Raw genomic sequence first — 17,684 nt, forward strand, 5'->3', positions numbered from 1 at the left:
CCTTTTAAGTCCTAGCCTGACACCAGGGGCTGGCAATTAGCCCCGTAGCTTCCGTGCTTTGACAGCCTGCTGACGTTCAGCTGGGGTTGGAGTAGTCTCATGATCCCTTTCATCATTCTCTGAGTCCATTAAAGGGGCTTCTGTTGGGTCTTGCCTTCTCTCTGAGAGCAAGGGCAACTCCTGCCCACCTTGGCCGCTAGTCCCCTCCCCAGGATCTGTTGGAGCTCGCTCTTCCCCTTCGTCCTCTGATGATGAGGATTCTGGGGGAGGCATGACAGTATGATGGACCATGATGTAGACACTTTGAGGGCACCGTTACCCAGAAAGGCCTCTTTATCGGGCACACATGGAAGGGCTCTCTTCTGTGTCACTCCCAAACTATGGGATGTACTACCTCAAGAACTACAATTGTCCCCTACTCTCTTGGATTTTAGAAAGGGCATGAAGACACATATTTTAAATTTAGCCTTTTAACTTATATAGTTAATGGTTTACTGTTTTAATGGTCTTGGTTTTTATTGTTTTAAGTAGGGTGACCATATGAAAAGGAGGACAGGGCTCCTGTATCTTTAACAGTTGCATTGAAAAGGGAATTTCAGCAGGTGTCATTTGTATATATGAAGAACCTGGTGAAATTTCCTCTTCATCACCACAGTTAAAGCTGCAGGTGCCCTGCCCTCTCTTAAATCTGGTCACTCTAGTATAGCTTCTGCAGCTTTAACTTTTGTGATGAAGAGGAATTTCACCAGGTTCTCCATATACACAAATGACACCTGCTGAAATTCCTTTTTCAATACAACTGTTAAAGATACAGGAGCCCTGTCCTCCCTTTCATATGGTCACCCTATTTTAAGGTTTTATTGTTTTAAATGGTTTGAACTATTGTATACCACCTTGGTGTTGTTGTTTTTTAGCAAATAAGGCCTTAGCTAGATGAGGGGTTATCCTGGGCTGATACCCGGGATCGCCCCTGTGTGTCCAGATGATGCACAGGGGATCTCGGGCTCAGGCAGGGATCAACCCTCCCATGCCCCGGGATATTGGGCACCACTTTTGGCCCGGTATTTGCCGCAGTCTCGGGCTGAGCGTGTGGCCTGTGTAAGCTGTTTCCCCCCCCCGGCTCCGTGCACGATTACTCGTGAGGAGCCAGGAGCACTGTGCCCATCGGGGGCAGGGTGGGGAGATCAGGGGCAGGGTGGGGGGATCAGGAAAACTTTTTTAAAAAAACTTAGCTGCGCGCACGAGCGTTCGTGCGCATCCGGCCCTTGAAAAAAAAAGGCGGTTGTGACGGTGTGAGGGAACTGGCTGTCATTTCCGGTTATGACCTTAATGAAGGCCGTGTTCTTTGCGCATGCCTGAAGTCCGAGGCAGACATTCCTACCGAACAGGTTTGAACCGGTTGTGCTATGCTGCCAAGATGCGCACGCAATTCCTTTGTGTAAAAGTGTGGGCGTTTCCTCTGCATGAGGGGCGTGTATAAAAAGCCCCTCCTCCCAGTCCCCAGGGCAGCCGCCCATGGACTCATCCCGTGCTGCTGTTTCGCTAGCGAATAAAGCTATCTGTTTGGACAAGAACTTTGGTGTGGACTCCGGTTTCTCCATGTGGGCTCCAGTTTTTCCGTAACATTCCTGGCGCCCGAACGTGGGGCCGCTTCCTTCAACAAGGAAACCTCACGGAGTACTGGACAGCCTGCCAGGGAGATTTCCCCCACTCCAGCTTGCCTCCTCGCAGCTCCCCCCCAGGCGTCCGCCGACACTCATCGGGAGCGCGCCATCAGCTTGCCTTCGGCTTCGCTGATGCCTGGTGATCTGGAGACGGACCGACCTGAGGGGGCGGCGTGGACGCAGCTGAACCTCTGTGGAAGTTTTGCTACAGATACCTTTCTAACCGGCGCCGGAACTTCAAACAGGCAAGTAACAATGAGCTCTCTGTAATCTGTTTCTGTTCTGTTCAGCCAGCTCCCAGGAGCTGAAGGAGGGGCTGGATCAACCCCTCAGAAGCCGGAATGTTTCTCTCTGTAATCTGTTTCTGTTCTGTTCAGCCGGCTCCCAGGAGCTGAAGGAGGGGCTGGATCAACCCCTCAGAAGCCGGAAGGTTTCTCTGTTTTCTGTTTCTCTGCTGGGCTGGATTTGGGAAAGAGGGTGTTGTCTGTGTAATTGGTGTGTGAATGGCAGCCTGATTTCCATAGTTGGCCGTTGGATCCATCAGTCCTCTGGTGCCATTTGGTGCCTGGAAATTCCGGCAACGTGGGCTGGCAGCGTGTGATTGTGAACCTATTGTTTCACCAACTGACTTCCCCACTACCGATAGCCAGTTGGTTCCCCGTCTACCCACCTGATTTGTCTGTCTGTCTGGTGAGTTTAGAAAGTTAGGATGGGGGGAGGTTCTTCCACTCCATTAGATTCATGGTAGAGCTTTTTTTGCAGAAGTTTTTTTTTTTTTGACACTACCCAGTGTAATGTACAAAGGCGAAGAAAGATAAAAGAATCCAGCCCCACCGCCTGAGGCAGCTTCAAAGGACAAACCAATCATACCTTGTCCTCAGGAAGAACTGCCGCCGCCTTATGTTTCGCCTACGGTGCCCCAGATGAGGCCCCCACCAACAATGCCCACTGTTCAGTTCCGCTACTACAGAAAAGTTGGTGTTGTGTTAAAGTGAAAAAAAAATTAAAAAATTGTCAGTTTATGTTTTCCACCCGGCCCAAGTGAAAAGAGAACTTTTTTTGTTTCCCTCCTACGGATCCCCCTTCGCCTCCTCCCTAGTGGTTTTTTTTTGCTTCTCTATGCTTAGCAGCTAGAGATAAGCAGTTTTGTTTCAGTAAAAGTTTTGTTCTCAGTGGAAGTAGTCCAAAGATTTTGAAGACTTTGTGTATTTTGTCTTTCACTAACCTCAGATAATTAGAAATGTAGAACCCCATTTCACGGAAGAAATGTCTTCCATAGCTTTGAAGATTCACTGCCTGAGTTAAAAAGCTCCTTGTAAGCACAAATAGTTTTGCCAACCATTGTGCCAAGATGGGAGAAAGAAAAAGTATGTTGCTAAATGCCAGAAGTGTGTAAAAGTATGTGAATACAAGACGTAAAGAAAGATAAGAAGTTGAAACATAGGGGAGGAAGAAAAAGAAAAAGAAAAAAAAAAGGAAAGTGTTTGAAGGTTAGTGTACGTGGCATGGTTTTTGACCAGAAGGAAAAGGGGGGTGAAGAAGCCCTGCCTTGAAAAAGTTAGTGAATGGACAATCTTGCGTCCTCTGCTGACGAAGATTGGAAATACTGAATTGCTATATTTTTGTGTGTGTTTTGAACGTTGTGTTCTGAAAATTGCCCAGTGGCTCTTTTTTTTGGGGGGGGGGGCAGAGATATTCTAACTTTGGCCTAATAGAACTTTTGAAATGCTTTGAGCCCTGAGCCTGAGCCCTAAATGCAACTACAATTGAAATCTAAAAGCACCCCTGTGTTCTTGCATCAGTATCCTTTGAAATTAGAAGCCAGAAGAAGAATACAGCTATTGCTTTTTAAAAATGGACTTGTGAAATGATTAAAGCAATTAAAAACTCCAGCTTGCATTACTGTGTTTGCAATACCAGCCTCAAGTGTGCTGTGCCAAAAACGTGGCACAGACCAGTGGAGTACAGTGGAAGAAGCTGACACCTGAACCCTGCCTGCCAGTCCAGATATGAGATCAACCTCCTTGTGGACCCAAGGCTTGCCTCATTGAATCCTGCCACGTTGATACCTGAACTACAAAGAAGTTCCAGAGCATGAATGCCTTGAAGTCTTGCAACTTGGCACCAAACCTCGCCCAGACCTATATGATGACCTCAAGTTGTTTACTGATGGATCCAGCTACAATTGTACAACAAGCAGCTGAACTTGTAGCATGCACAGAAGCCCTGATGCTTGTTTCAGGCAAAAGACTGTATTTACTGATTCAAAATATCACATGGATAGATTTGGAAAGAAAGAAGATTTGTGACTGCCTATAGAGCAGTGACCCATGGAGAATTAACAGTTGATCTGTTAGAAGCCCTGATGTTGCCAAAAGAATTGGCTAATTTGTCTACAAACAGCTGCCATAATTGGAGCTAGCCCATTTCTCAGTATTTGAATCCACCTTATGCATAAGAAGACTTGGAATTAGCACAATAACTCAAAGTTTTCAAGAACCCAGAAAGATGGGATTTGTTACCCCTGATGTGCCAAGAATCATCATGACCTCCCTGTTTAAAGACCAGGTGTTTAAAGACCTCACAAGATGGACATTGATCAGACTCTTCAATGACTGAAAGACTTTTTTGAGAACCATGATCAGCCAAGGAATATAAATGCTCAGTGAATTGTTTTTACTGGCTTCATTTGTAAATGCATCAAAAGAAAAGCCCCTGCAGACATGGACTTGTTATCTTTTTTTTTTTTTTAAGAATCCAGAACACCATCGCCCTGCTCAGACATCTGGAGACTGCAGGTTACCGTGCTAGTCAAGCCAAAGCCCAAATCTGCAAACAAGAAGTGACATATCTGGGCTTTATCATCAAGAAGAACACTCAACTTTTAGCTGCCAGCAGGACCCAGGCAATCAATTGTATACCCCAGCCCCGGAACAAAAAGAATTACGAGTTTTCCTGGGCATGGCAGGGTACTGCCAGATCTGGATCCTGAACTACGCTGCCCTGACACAGTCCCTCTATGAACTCTTGAAACAGAAAGTCCCTGAATCCGGGACCCTAGACTGGACATCTAAAGCAAAAGAGAGCCTCCGGAATCTTAAATCAGCCCTTACCAGTCCACCCGCTCTAGGACTACCTGATATCAGCAAGCCCTTCCACCTCTATGTAGACGAAAAGAAGGGCACAGCCGTGGGCGTTCTGACCCAGAGAGTGGGTTCGTGGAATCGGCCTGTAGCATACCTAAGCAAGAATACTGATCATGTGAGCAGAGGTTGGCCAGGATGTCTCCGATGTATCGCTGCCGCATGCCTGCCCTTAACTGAAGCCATTAAACTTACCTATGGACAGCACATAGAAATCACTGCCTCGCACTCCATGAAAGCCCTGCTGGAAACCCACGGACCAAAGTGGATGACCAACTACGCCTACTGCTTTAAAGGTCCAAGGGAATTCCAGTTGGATTCATTGGAGCCGAGCAAAATTAGCCGCACCCGAGAGATGGCAGGCCACGAAAGGTGCGGGCCTAAAGCTCACCCTGAGGAAACAGCCCTCACCGCTGGACGCGACGGGAGAAGACTCCTCGGGACCGGCAACCGAGGGAGCGAAATAACTGGGGGCGCTGCATCCCCTCTCAACCTGGAAAGAAGAGGTGGACACCGCCCGAAGCATGTTTTGCCTATTTTGCTCTTCCTGCTGACCCTGAGCATATCATCCCAGAAGTCAAAACTTGATCTCTGCTCCTCTTGTATACAAACAGTGAAACTGCATAACCAAATCAAACAGACTATTATATATCAGAGTAAATTGCAGTGTACTGAGACCAAAACGTCTTGCACTTTCCGTAATGTTTCTTTCTCAGCATGTTCTCTGAATGACAAAGTCACATGTTTTGATCCCAGAGAAAATCCTGTTAAATGGCACCTAGAGGTCAGAGATGCTAACCAGCAAGGTACACTATTGTAGAAAATACCCCTTAGAACCCCAAATTCTCCAGCTTCTGTGATCATAGACCCTTGTAAGATCTCCCACTGGCCAGATCAGTGTGGGGATCTCAGTTGGGAGAAAACATACATGCACAAAGACAAATATATATGCCCCTCCACAGACCCGATGCAGACTACCATCCCCAAACAAGCCAATTGCGATAACAGCTGTCCTTATTAGAACTGTGTATGGTGGGCCACTTATCCAACAACACCCCCCCTTAGTAAAATCCACGCCTCTTTAACCAAAGTGCCAGTCCTCAGTAACTGCAAAGCACAACAGTGCAACTTAGTGAATTTTACCGTTTTTAACCCACAACAGTTCGTGACCACTTTTGGGAACCAATTCGGGCTCCGCATTCATGGACGGGGAGCAGATCCCCTGGGGCGGATTTATCTGAAGCTCACCCAGTTTGTAGAAACAGGCCACACCATACAAGAGCACTTCTTCCAAGACTTTAGAAAGAAGTCGAACAGCCTTTTGAAGTGCCAGAGATAGCGCGCAACATTTTTGTCACTTTTGCAGAAACTGTCGCTGCGACTCTGAATGTATCTAATTGTTATGTATGCGGAGGAACCAACCTAGGAGACCAATGGCCTTAGGAAGCCCAAGAATACAATGTCAGCCAGCCGTATAATGAGACCACTGACCCCAATCCCCATGGTCAGTAAATGCTGACAAACACCCTAATTGGAAGGTGGTGCATCCAAAGAATATCTTCCGGGGCTCCCAAGATCGGAGAAACCCCGTGTCAGACCATTACCACGCTGAACCAAACTATCTTGTCCTATTGACCAAATCAAACCGTCATACCTCCTAATCGCCCATGGCCAAGCTCACTTCAGGCCAGGGCTTAGGCTCATGGTTCAATTAGTTTGGTGGGCTAAAAGAGATGATCAGTATTGTTGTTATAAGAATTATGTTATGCTTGCTGTTACCCTGTTTTATGCCAATGATTATACAAAGTTTGAAGGACATGATAGAGCAAATTGCAGATAAACGTACTGCAGTGCATCTAATGGCCTTGCAGGATTACAGGCCAGTCCCTGTCAATGATGACAATCTAGGATAATGATAGCACTCTGTGCCTTCGCTAAGAGTGTATCAAAGGGGGGAATGTGAGGGAACTGGCTGTCATTTCCGGTTATGACCTTAATGAAGGCCGTGTTCTTTGCGCATGCCTGAAGTCCGAGGCAGACATTCCTACCGAACAGGTTTGAACCGGTTGTGCTATGCTGCCAAGATGCGCACGCAATTCCTTTGTGTAAAAGTGTGGGCGTTTCCTCTGCATGAGGGGCGTGTATAAAAAGCCCCTCCTCCCAGTCCCCAGGGCAGCCGCCCGTGGACTCATCCCGTGCTGCTGTTTCGCTAGCGAATAAAGCTATCTGTTTGGACAAGAACTTTGGTGTGGACTCCGGTTTCTCCATGTGGGCTCCAGTTTTTCCGTAACAACGGCTCTCCTCCAGAGCTTGTCGCGCCTGACGACTAGCCCACGGCGAGATCCCACGATAGTTGCATCGTGGGATCTCCCCTCCTCTCGGCTGGATTTTTGTTTAGGTCTAGCAAAGGCCTATGGCAGTATATAAAAATTAATAATAAATAATACTCTTTTTTCAGCATTTTTATCCCCATCTTTTGGCCCCAACTGAGCCTCAAGGCAGCTTATCTTGCCAAGGTTACATGCATTCACAAGACCTAGCTACTGTAAGCACATGCTATTGGACTGTGGCCCAAGTCTTTCCCCAGAATCAGCACATCTGCTGTACTCTGCTTATGTTTTAGTATAGCAGTGCCTGCTTCCTATGGGCTGTCGGCTCAATTCAGGCTGATGCAAAGTGACTGGAACCATAGCTATTTTAAACCAACATTATCACAACATATTACAGGAACTGCAAAACGCTGAAAACAACTGGCCAGTAACGACACGTTGATGAATAGTTATTGACAGCTCTTATGGAGGCTTGCATTAATAAAAACTGTCAGGCCATTTCTGCAACATTTAGAAAGAATGCAGAAAAGAAGCCTGAATATGTACAATACTAATCATATGTGCATAGGTCTGAGGGGAAAATATAGATTGCTAAATTTGCAAACACAATAACACTCTTCATGGATGCCCTCTAGGGAAAGAGAGAGAGAGAAAGAGAGAGATGGAGATGTATTTTGAAAGTAAAGTAAATATTTTGCAAATATCCTCACTCCCTGCAATGTTTCCCATATATTTAGTTGCTTGCTGAAACTGCAATCACAGGTTTTGAAGACAAAATGGCCACACGATTCAGTGCGCAGCTGTTTGCTGCTGAAGTCCATTGAATCAACAGAGCTTCAGTATTTAGCGATAGGCAGAGATGTGCACATTTTGTGATTCTGCAAGAGCGCAGAATATAGCATTGGCAAAATTCTGCTTTGATATTCCTCCTTCTAGTATTTACTTATCCATTTTGTTTAAATTCAGTTTTTAAAAAGTGTGTCTCAGTTATCAGAACTTTGGACGAAGCAAGCATCTGCAGATGCTGACTCTGGGGCACAACCATGTGCATTGCCAATATTTTAGCAAGGAGAAAATGTGACCATTTGTTAATTTCCATAAAGCAGGTAAATATTTTAAAAGAGTATGTACATCAGTTAATATTAAAGACTGTTCCAGTACAAAATTTATCTGTGTAATAACCTCCCCACCCCACAAAGAAGCAACTATTGGAGATTGCCAAAACATATGTTTTAAAGAAGTATTCACTGTATTGCACCCCCAGCAATTAGCTGAAGTAGAACCAAAAAGGTTGGGGTCCCTAGTTTAGGGATATGTCATGTGCTATCACCATTGTGGTGCACATTTAATCTACTCGTTGCCTACCATCTGCTGGGGCAAAGAGAACTCATGGTGCAATTCTATCACAGTGCATTGCCCCCAAATGATTCATTAGTTTTGTTAGCAATCTTGGTTTTATTTGTGTGTATTTTACCACAATGTTGGCTCCTGCTATAGTTACTTAAGTAGAGGGCATTTCTATTTTTCCGTTTTCAGAGGAATGATCAGCATTGACCAAACTGTTCCTAAATTAAAGTCTGTAGCAAAATCATATGCTGTTCTCCGAAAAGAACAAACTGTGACTGTATTTCAAGATTCTACCCTTAATTTTATGGCCAAATATTTCAGTCATGTATATAGCACAAGCGAAAACATTGTAAAATTGACTCAGCATTTTCATAAAACTTTTAATCATCGCTATCTTACTCGGATTTATAGAGTTGCAAAATGTAGAGTTTACCAATTCAGCACTAAAATTTTACTGTAAGGTTGAGGAGGAGAAGGAGTAGGTCAAGATGCAGGACGAAGCATGATTTCTCTCGCAGCAAATGACATGACGCAGGAATGATTGGGTGACGCGAAGCTATGGAGCAGCAGCTTGAACAGAACTGGAGCAGAAAAACCTGGGTGAAAGAGAGCTCTCAAAGAGCTGTTAATTTGAGGAAGGCCACAATGCAGTGGTTGAGCAAATGCTTTGCAGGCAGAAGGTCCTAGACTCAAATCCTGGCATCTCCAGGTAGGTCTGAGAAAGACTCTTCTCTGAAACTCTGGAGAGCCATTGTCAGTCTGTATCCGTCAATACTGGGCTATCTAAACCAATGGTCTTAGGCCATTGCTAGACGAGGAGTTAGCCTGGTGTGAGGCCCGGGCTCCCTGCTGTGCATCCAGATGACGCACAGGGGATCCCGGGGTCAGGATCCTAAGTCCTCCCTTGACCCGGGATATCCGGATCCGCTTATGGCCCGGCTTTTCCGCAGCCCCGGGCTGAGGCTGGGGCTGCGGAAGGTCTAGCTACTTCCGTGGCTTTTCCCGGCTGCTCGCTTACTTGGGAGTAGCCGGGAGAAGCCACACACTGGGCACAGCACTCCATAGGAGCACTGTGCCCATCGAGCTGGGGGGGGGAAATCACAGGGGGGAGATGGGGGCTGGGGGAAAGAGCGGACCCGGCAGGAGAGATGGGGGGGAAGAGCGGAGCCAGGGTGGGGAGATCACAGACGGGGGTCACGGAGGGGGCATCGGACATGGCAGGCGGGTGATCAGGTAGGCATGGCGAGCGGGGACGGGCGAGCAGGCAGGGGGTGGGCATGGTGAGCGGGGACAGGCGAGCAAGCGGGGGGCAGACATGGCGAGCGGGGATGGTCGAGCGAGCGGGGGCGGACATGGTGAGCGGGGGAGGACAGGCGAGTGAGTGGGCAGGGGGGGCATTAGACATTGTGGGGGGGAATCAGGGGCAGAGGGAGTGGGGAACCCTTTATTTTTTTTAAAAAAACACAGCCGTACTTTTCCGTTGGTGCACTCCTGCGCACATGGCCCTTTAAGTCCCCCCCAAAATGGAGGACGCAACGGGGCTTTCCCTTACCCCATCGCGTGTTACGTGTAGAAAAGGGCGATGGCCCGCACTAGCTGTTGCGCGGCATCGCCCCTACTCCACACCGGATTATCAGGTAGGTCTAGCAAGGCCCTCACTCAGTATATGTCATCTTCCTATGTTCCCATTTCATAGCAGAAAGCAAGCAAATAAATCCAAGCTGCTAAGGACAGAAAGAACTATATGAATCACATTGTCTGCCCCCTCACCATCCACCGTCTTAACCTAAACTGTTTTTAAGTTTGCTCAGTGATGTTATCCCTCTTGAGAATTCGGTTTTCTCTTACTATTAGTAATGTCTGGCTCAAACTTTTCTTGCCTGAACCTCAGGTTGTGTGTCATGATGCCTCCTGGCACCATGATTAATTCAGTTTCTTTCATTAATTGGTTACCTTAAAGGCAATCAATTTATTTGTTCTTCTGATATGCCATGAATAATCCCTTTCCTAAGGATTTGACATTATCCTTTGATGATGGTTCAAGACTGTTGTCATATTTGGTGTAATGACCTGAAGGATTTCTATTTCTTTTTCCTGTATTTGAGAAGTGCATCTTTTCCAATATGTATTTGAGATTTGCCTTTTCCTCTCTTTTTTTGTCACAGAGGAAAAATGACTGTCAGTAGAACTCTGGAAGTTATTGGCTGAACGGCTCTAATATATCTTTGCTTGCTATTTGCAGGCTGCTCTGATCTTTGAAAGGGGTCTGGCGAACTGAAGGATTCCAGCCAGGGGTGCAGAATCTCTTTCAGCCCGAGGGGTGAATTTCATTTCAGAGAAACTCTCAGGGGACCACATTCCAGTGGTGGGTGTGGCCTAAATGCCAAAGGGGTGGAGCCAAAGGACAGGGGCCAAAATTACAAAACCCCCACCATATTAGCTAAAAGTGCTTACTGCCAGTAACAAAACCTTAGGAGAGGTGTTTTCAACCTTTCAGGATAGGGAGGGAAACTCCACAAAAGTCAGGAAACCATGAAATGATTAGTGGTCAGGGGAAGAGGGTGGGGGCCAATGGAAGGGGAACTCTGGAGGGTCAGACTCTGCAACCCTGGTCTAGAGAAAGAGGGACAGAAGAAGCAACTGCATGGAAAGGAGCCAGTATCTGGACTAAACACAGGTTTTCTGAAAGAGGATGTGGTCTAAGGAAGAGGGAAAGAGAAAGCCAGAGGTAGGAGTCTGAGAGGGGAGAGAAGGAATGGACAGAGAAAAGAGAAACTGCAGAAGCCAAGAACACTGTGGTCTTCTAGAATGGTAAGTGAAATGCGTCCAAAACAGCACACTGGAATCCTCCATGTTCATAAAAATAAAAAATAAAAAAATGCATAAGCTAAGGGAGATGAGTTAGCTTATGCAACTCTCTGGCTCATAACCTCGTTCTGATATGGGCTATTCAGAAATCTGAGGAGATTACCAAGCTTCAATCTTTCTTTCTCCAGCCAACAGAGAGGCCAACCTCAAGAGGCATTAGGGAGCCTGAGATTCGAGAAACACTCCAAACTGTTTACGGTGCCTATTGAGTGTTGAGAATGTAGCATATTGCTCTTCATTCAAGGCAATGCCTTGGAACCTCTCTCTTTTCTTACTGAGCCTTTCTGGGCAGCTGTTGGGTGACGTCATTGTCATTTCAGAATCCCTACTTGAGAATATTTTGTCCTTGGCCTTGTCTACACCAGCCATTTATTCCAGAATAATATCGAAGTCATCCCTACCGGGCCACATAACACACAGCTGATCCCGCTGTGATCTCGAGTCCACCACTCAGTTATTATGGTATATCTCTGACTGGAATTGTCATGGTTTCCTCCCCTCTTTTGCAACAATCTTGAGCTCCGCGACCGGTGTGCCCCCCCTCATGAAGTTGCTGCTGTTTGCCACAAGTTCATGACTCAGCGAACAGCCAACCTGATATGAGGGGCATGTGCATGGGTATCGGAGGTGTGCAGCAGTTACCACCGATTGTGTGTGCTTTTTAATACAAACATGTCTCTGCCCAGGAGGGCATATTCAACACAGTTCATATCCCCCACCACGAGTCAATAAAAAAACATCCCCCATGAGTCAATAAAAAAACCTGTGCCCCATACCCATCTCCCTAGCACCTCCCACTTTTACCAATATACACGCACAAGCACCGTAATGGGGCACATGTGCTTCTGCAAGAACAGTCCTGTAATTGTGGGATAGATCAGTTGCGTGAGCACCGATTGCGGAAGCGGGAAAATTCGGAAACAGCCCTCTTCCATTGCGAAAGGGCTGCAGGTGTAGATTAGCCCCTTGAAAGCACTCCACATAGAGTTGTGGAGTTCCAAGTGCAACCTTACGGCACATGCTGAACTTTGGACTGGAATCAATTGTGCGTGCTAGGCTGAAGTGACACTATTTGTTCCCATGCTGTGTAAATACCATATCAAGGCTGTCACATTAAAAGCAAACAACTGCAGAAATATCCATCCCACCTATGTACCAATCTGAAAGGAACAGTTTTTGTTTAAATATACCAGTCTGAATTCCAGAAATGACTTATGAAGACCCATTAGTCCACGCTATTGTCTCAGAATGAAACGGATGGATCAGCTGAGAGCAACAGCAATTAGAATCTCCAGCTGCGAAAAGAATGGAAGGGAAATTAACCTGGACCTCATTTTGATTAACCAGCTTTTTAAGAACTAACATAAGCGCTTTATTCCTTGGAAGGAAAGGCTTCCAAGTGGGATAGAGAGTTGTTTTTAACAGAGGTAATCTTCTAATACAGTAGTCCTGACCAGTGGAAGACATGGATGGTGACATAATCCCAGCACAAAGTTGATTTAACCTTCATTATCCCTAAGCTTTGGGGTTTTAAGTTGGTTACATGTGATGCTTCGACAGGGCTTAGCTCCCATGCTGTTAAAGAGGTTTGTCAATTGATGAAGGCTTTTCCCCTTACCCAGGTTGACCTGATACCTCTTGTCTGAGGTGATGTTATATAGATATAGATATGCATGTGTGTGCATGCATCTATCTATCTATCTATCTATCTATCTATCTATCTATCTATCTATTCCTCACTATATAATATGATGGTTTGATATGTCTCATAAAAGGAAAAGCACAAATTTATTAGATTATTTAATTTATGTTCTGCCTTTCTTCCCTCCAGAATAATGCTCAAGGTGGCTAACAATAAAACCCAGTGGGCAGAATCCAATGGGAGTGCTTATGCCCCCACCAGTTCCTTTCTGTCCTGCTGATTCTGTTGCGCAACTGGGACCCACTGCATATGCAAGGGAGATGCATCACGTCCTAGGGGAAGCCCCGAAATGTGTGAAACACTTGTTTCTGGAAGGCGGCAGGATGGCAGAGCTCCCTTTTGTAAGCTCCAGAAATGAGCATATCCACTTGTTTTGGATTGCCCTGGAAGTGCTAAATTGGCATTGCGTAAGCAGCCATTTGCGCAGTGGAATTGGCAGGGCAAAAGAGAATCAGTGCGGGCATTTATCACCCTGTTGGAATTTGCCCCAAATGCTCCAATGTGAGGTTTTAATTCTAGCCAAAATGACAAATGTCCCTTTGCTCCCTGAAGCTCTATTTCAAACTGTGGAGTTCATTGAACAATGGAACATTTTGAACTGTGACACAAGCTCACCCAATTGCTGCCATCATGAGCACTACACCATAATGGTACAGGGATGCATTATCCACTGTTCCCATTCCACAAATAGAAGACTGTGTACTGCAATCAGTCTTACCAAAATGGCCACCTGTAACAGATGTCAGCATGGTGTGAAACCTCAAATCAGAAAAAAGCCCTGCAGTGTCTGCTGGCACCAGACTGGTAATGCTGCTCTCTGCTTAATAAAACCTATTTTGGCATCGCTCTAACAACCTGTGTGAGCTAAGGAACCTCTGGGGTTAAAAGCTTTGACCATTTATCAGTTTTAGTGAGCACCAAAGAAAACTTTGGCGTTCATCTATGGCTTTCTGTAGGACTGACATGGCTACGGACACTGGGCATAAAGTTGGAACATATTCCTGGCTCAGTGGTTTCCACAGAGAAAAACTTAGCTGTCCAACTAAAGCAATCAGACTTTGACTGGATTTGTGCCCCATTTGACGGGGAAAATGTTAAGCATTTGTTTTATTTGGGCTGGTCCTAATAAAAGACAACTTTCTGTGGCATTTGGGAGAGGTTCAATTGAGAAATCAGGGCAGATCCCCCTATTCATTTCAGGAGCAGCAGCAAAGTGGAGTGAAACTTACTGGGGTGAGTTGAAACTGGGGATGTGCATCGGCTTTGGAGAAAACCCAAAGCCTGTTGCCCAAGCAGAATCAGGCCACTTCAGACTGGTTTTGTTGCTTCCTGAGGTGAAGTGGGTCTCCCTCCAAAATCAAGAGAACCAAAGCTGCTCCAGATCAACTCATGCTACAGAGATGCACAGACTTCATGTCCCCTGCCAATAGTATCTTTTGCTTTCATTTTTCTAATTGCTGATTATGAGTGGGAGGAAGGGGGCATGAGCGAGTGCAGCTGAGTGACAGACAGGTCCACCTTCTAAATGGCCAAACTGGGCCATTTTCCGAAGAACCAATTTCAGGTCTTAGTTGAAGCTGGGGGTCAGTGCATACTTTTAGTTAAAACTCATTGACCTGGTATGGTGAAAGTCACAGACCTGAGATGGTGCTCCTCTTAGTGCACACCAACTACCAGCCACCATCCCATTACCACCTCTTTCCATTAAATCCCATCCTACTCTACCACAAATTTTGCATTGTAATGCTTTTAAAACTAAATTAGGAAAAATAATAAATCCTGCATATGGATAATGAATCCAAAAACAGCCAGATACTAATCTAATATATAAATAACTCTAGAAATCATTGCCAAATTGAATTAAAACTCTCCAGAGAGTTCTTCTATTATAACTGATTGTCTTCTTCTTCTTCTTCTTCTTCTTCTTCTTCTTCTTCTTCTTCTTCTTCTTCTTCTTCTTCTTCTTCTTCTGCTTCTGCTTCTGCTTCTGCTTCTGCTTCTGCTTCTGCTTCTGCTTCTCCTCCTCCTCCTCCTCCTCCATCATCATTCATGATACCACCCCATAGCTGAAGCTCTTTGGGCAGTTTACAACAATCAATCAATCAATATAAAAAATACAACAGATTTGTTCTTCACCCCATTGTTCCACAGAAGGGAAAGTAGATGGATTTCCAGAATCACAGTACAGGCTTAGCCACTAGCAATGTCCCAGTAAGCCTTAAGTTTGCGTTTGTTTTTTTTTTAAAGATATGCTTGTGATGCTGAGACATAACTCAGAATGATGTTATCAAATTAAATTGTCACCAACGTTGCAGATTCCAGCCATTTAGCAATGTTTTGAACCTACACTGTCGGAAGGAGATAATTAGGGTAAAAGGTATGTAAAACTGGGTGAGCTAGTGAGCAAGGGCTGGTTCTTGTGGCCAAGAAATTGCTTCAGTATAACTATGGGTCAAGACCTCCTCCACTGACTCCCTTTTGGAAGATCAGCTTCACCACAGCAACAACTGACTGTGGGCATGGCTAGATGAGGGCTTATCCCGGGGATCATCTCACATAACACACAGAGGATCCCGGGGGCAGGGAGGGATGATCCCACCCTTTCCCCAGGATTCCCGGACAGCTTTAATCCTGACTTTTCCCATGGTCTCGGGATTGTCCCGAGACCATGGGACATGTGGGCGGCCGTCCTGGTTTCGTCCTGGCTTCTCGTGAGTAAACGCAAGGAGCTGGGAACTTGGCATGGGGCACGGAGCTCTTCAAGTGCTCCGTGCCCATCGGGAGTTGAGGGGGAGTGGGATCTTTTTTAAAAAACAACTACCACCAACCTTTTCGATGGAGTGCTCGTGCGCTCATATTCTATAATAATAATAAAAATACCAAAATGGTGGGCACGATGTCCTCCTTCCTCCCAGGATGTCGCGCGCCACGTGTGGACTGATGGGGAAGATCTCACAATCACCATATCGTGAGATCCTTCCCCTCTCTTCCCTAGGTGGGGACATGCCCTCTGTGTGAATAAGCCCCAAATGAACAACCATTTCTGAACTTCCACTGCTGGACATGCTTTGGTTTGCAGGCACCTTGAGCGAGGGAAAAGCAGCATGGTGCGAAAAACTGGAAGATTAACTGTAGGCAACTAGTTTAAGGCAGGCAAAGGTGTTTTTATTCAGGCAGGCCTTTGGCATGTTGGCTGGTTTTCTGCTGAATGGGGTTTAACTGGTTGGGAGCTGTCGGTTTCTATAATCGTGTTTTTAATTGACTCTATGTTAAGTTTTCATCAAGATCTTGCTTTTTAACTTGTATTTTATGATTGTTAGCTGCCTTGAGTGCCATTTTTGGGGCAGAAAGGGGGATCTAAATTGAAAAATAAAATAAAACAAACTAATAAAATGAGAGGCTCAGTGAGAAATTCTTTGTTTATGAAAAACCAGTGTTCCCGACATTTGTGCACAATTGAGGATGTACTCTCCATTTCACCACCTCTACTTCTTGAATTCTGACTGTGCTGTAGGTAAAAACTGTGCAATATTTCAGTGGTTTTTTTGGGGGGGAGGAAGGGTACAAAATATTCTTCAGCTTTGGGGTCCTTGTTTGTGCTGTAGCTTTGTTTTATTAAAAAAAGAAAGAAAAAAAGCCACCCCTCTTGTGCCAGCTGTAGCAATAGTTGCTAACTCTCTCGGGATTCCTCTTACTCTATTTGCCTTTCTAATTTTCTCTGACAGTAATGTTTCCATCTATGGCTCGCCACTTCTACCACAGCGGGAGAACCGTCCTCCTACATCAATATCTGGTCGAATCGTGTGATAATGAAGATAAAGGAAGCAGTACACCTGAGTGCCATTCTCCTGGAGAACTAGGCTTCGCCCTTATTAGTTATTGTTTTGGGTGCTAATAACCATGCAACCCTTCTGTGCGGGTGTATGAATTATGTTTCCTGCTGTTGTTTGCCATGTAACGAAAAATAACATTCACTCACAGATTCTCTTTTGTTAGCACTACCAGCGCAATATTGTTCCTCTCTTCTTTTTTTTCTCATTAGGAGGAAGAAACAAGAAAAATAATTGAATATTTTTACATATAGGCTATGTTGCTGTAAAATGAATTTTGTTAGCTTAATTTGGTCACTGTAGACAGTTCAAAGAGGCGTTCTTATCTTCCGTCTTGGTTAAATAAGATATTGTAGGGCTCCTGATTCTCTGCCTCTGAAGTTTTTTTTTCTTCCAGATTATAGGCTGTTACAAATCTGGGAGATGGGATATTAACAGAGCGATAATAGGGTGGGATAGAGAATCCGACATGCAGAACTGCCACCGACAGGGACGGTGATCATTCTGTGGCACCGTTAAGTGGTGGCAGGTGATGCCTGAGGCCTTGTGCTGAGGGATTTTGCGGCCCCAATGGGGGGATAAGGGTTACCTGTGAGGCCGACTCACTTCACTCCACCTGGTGTTTTGTGGCCTATGGGGTGGGGAGTGACATGGGATGGCCTCCCCTCCCCAAAACGGGTAGCCCTGGGGGGTGGCGATCAAGCAGATGCCACTCATGAGGGAAAGAATGTTTTGCCCATTGAAAAAGCCGGCCCGCCCAGTGCTTCCTTTGCAGATCTTAATAAATGTGGCCCTAATTT

Source organism: Elgaria multicarinata, chromosome 1 (assembly GCF_023053635.1).
Source record: "Elgaria multicarinata webbii isolate HBS135686 ecotype San Diego chromosome 1, rElgMul1.1.pri, whole genome shotgun sequence".
In the NCBI taxonomy this organism is placed as follows: Eukaryota; Metazoa; Chordata; class Lepidosauria; order Squamata; family Anguidae; genus Elgaria; species Elgaria multicarinata.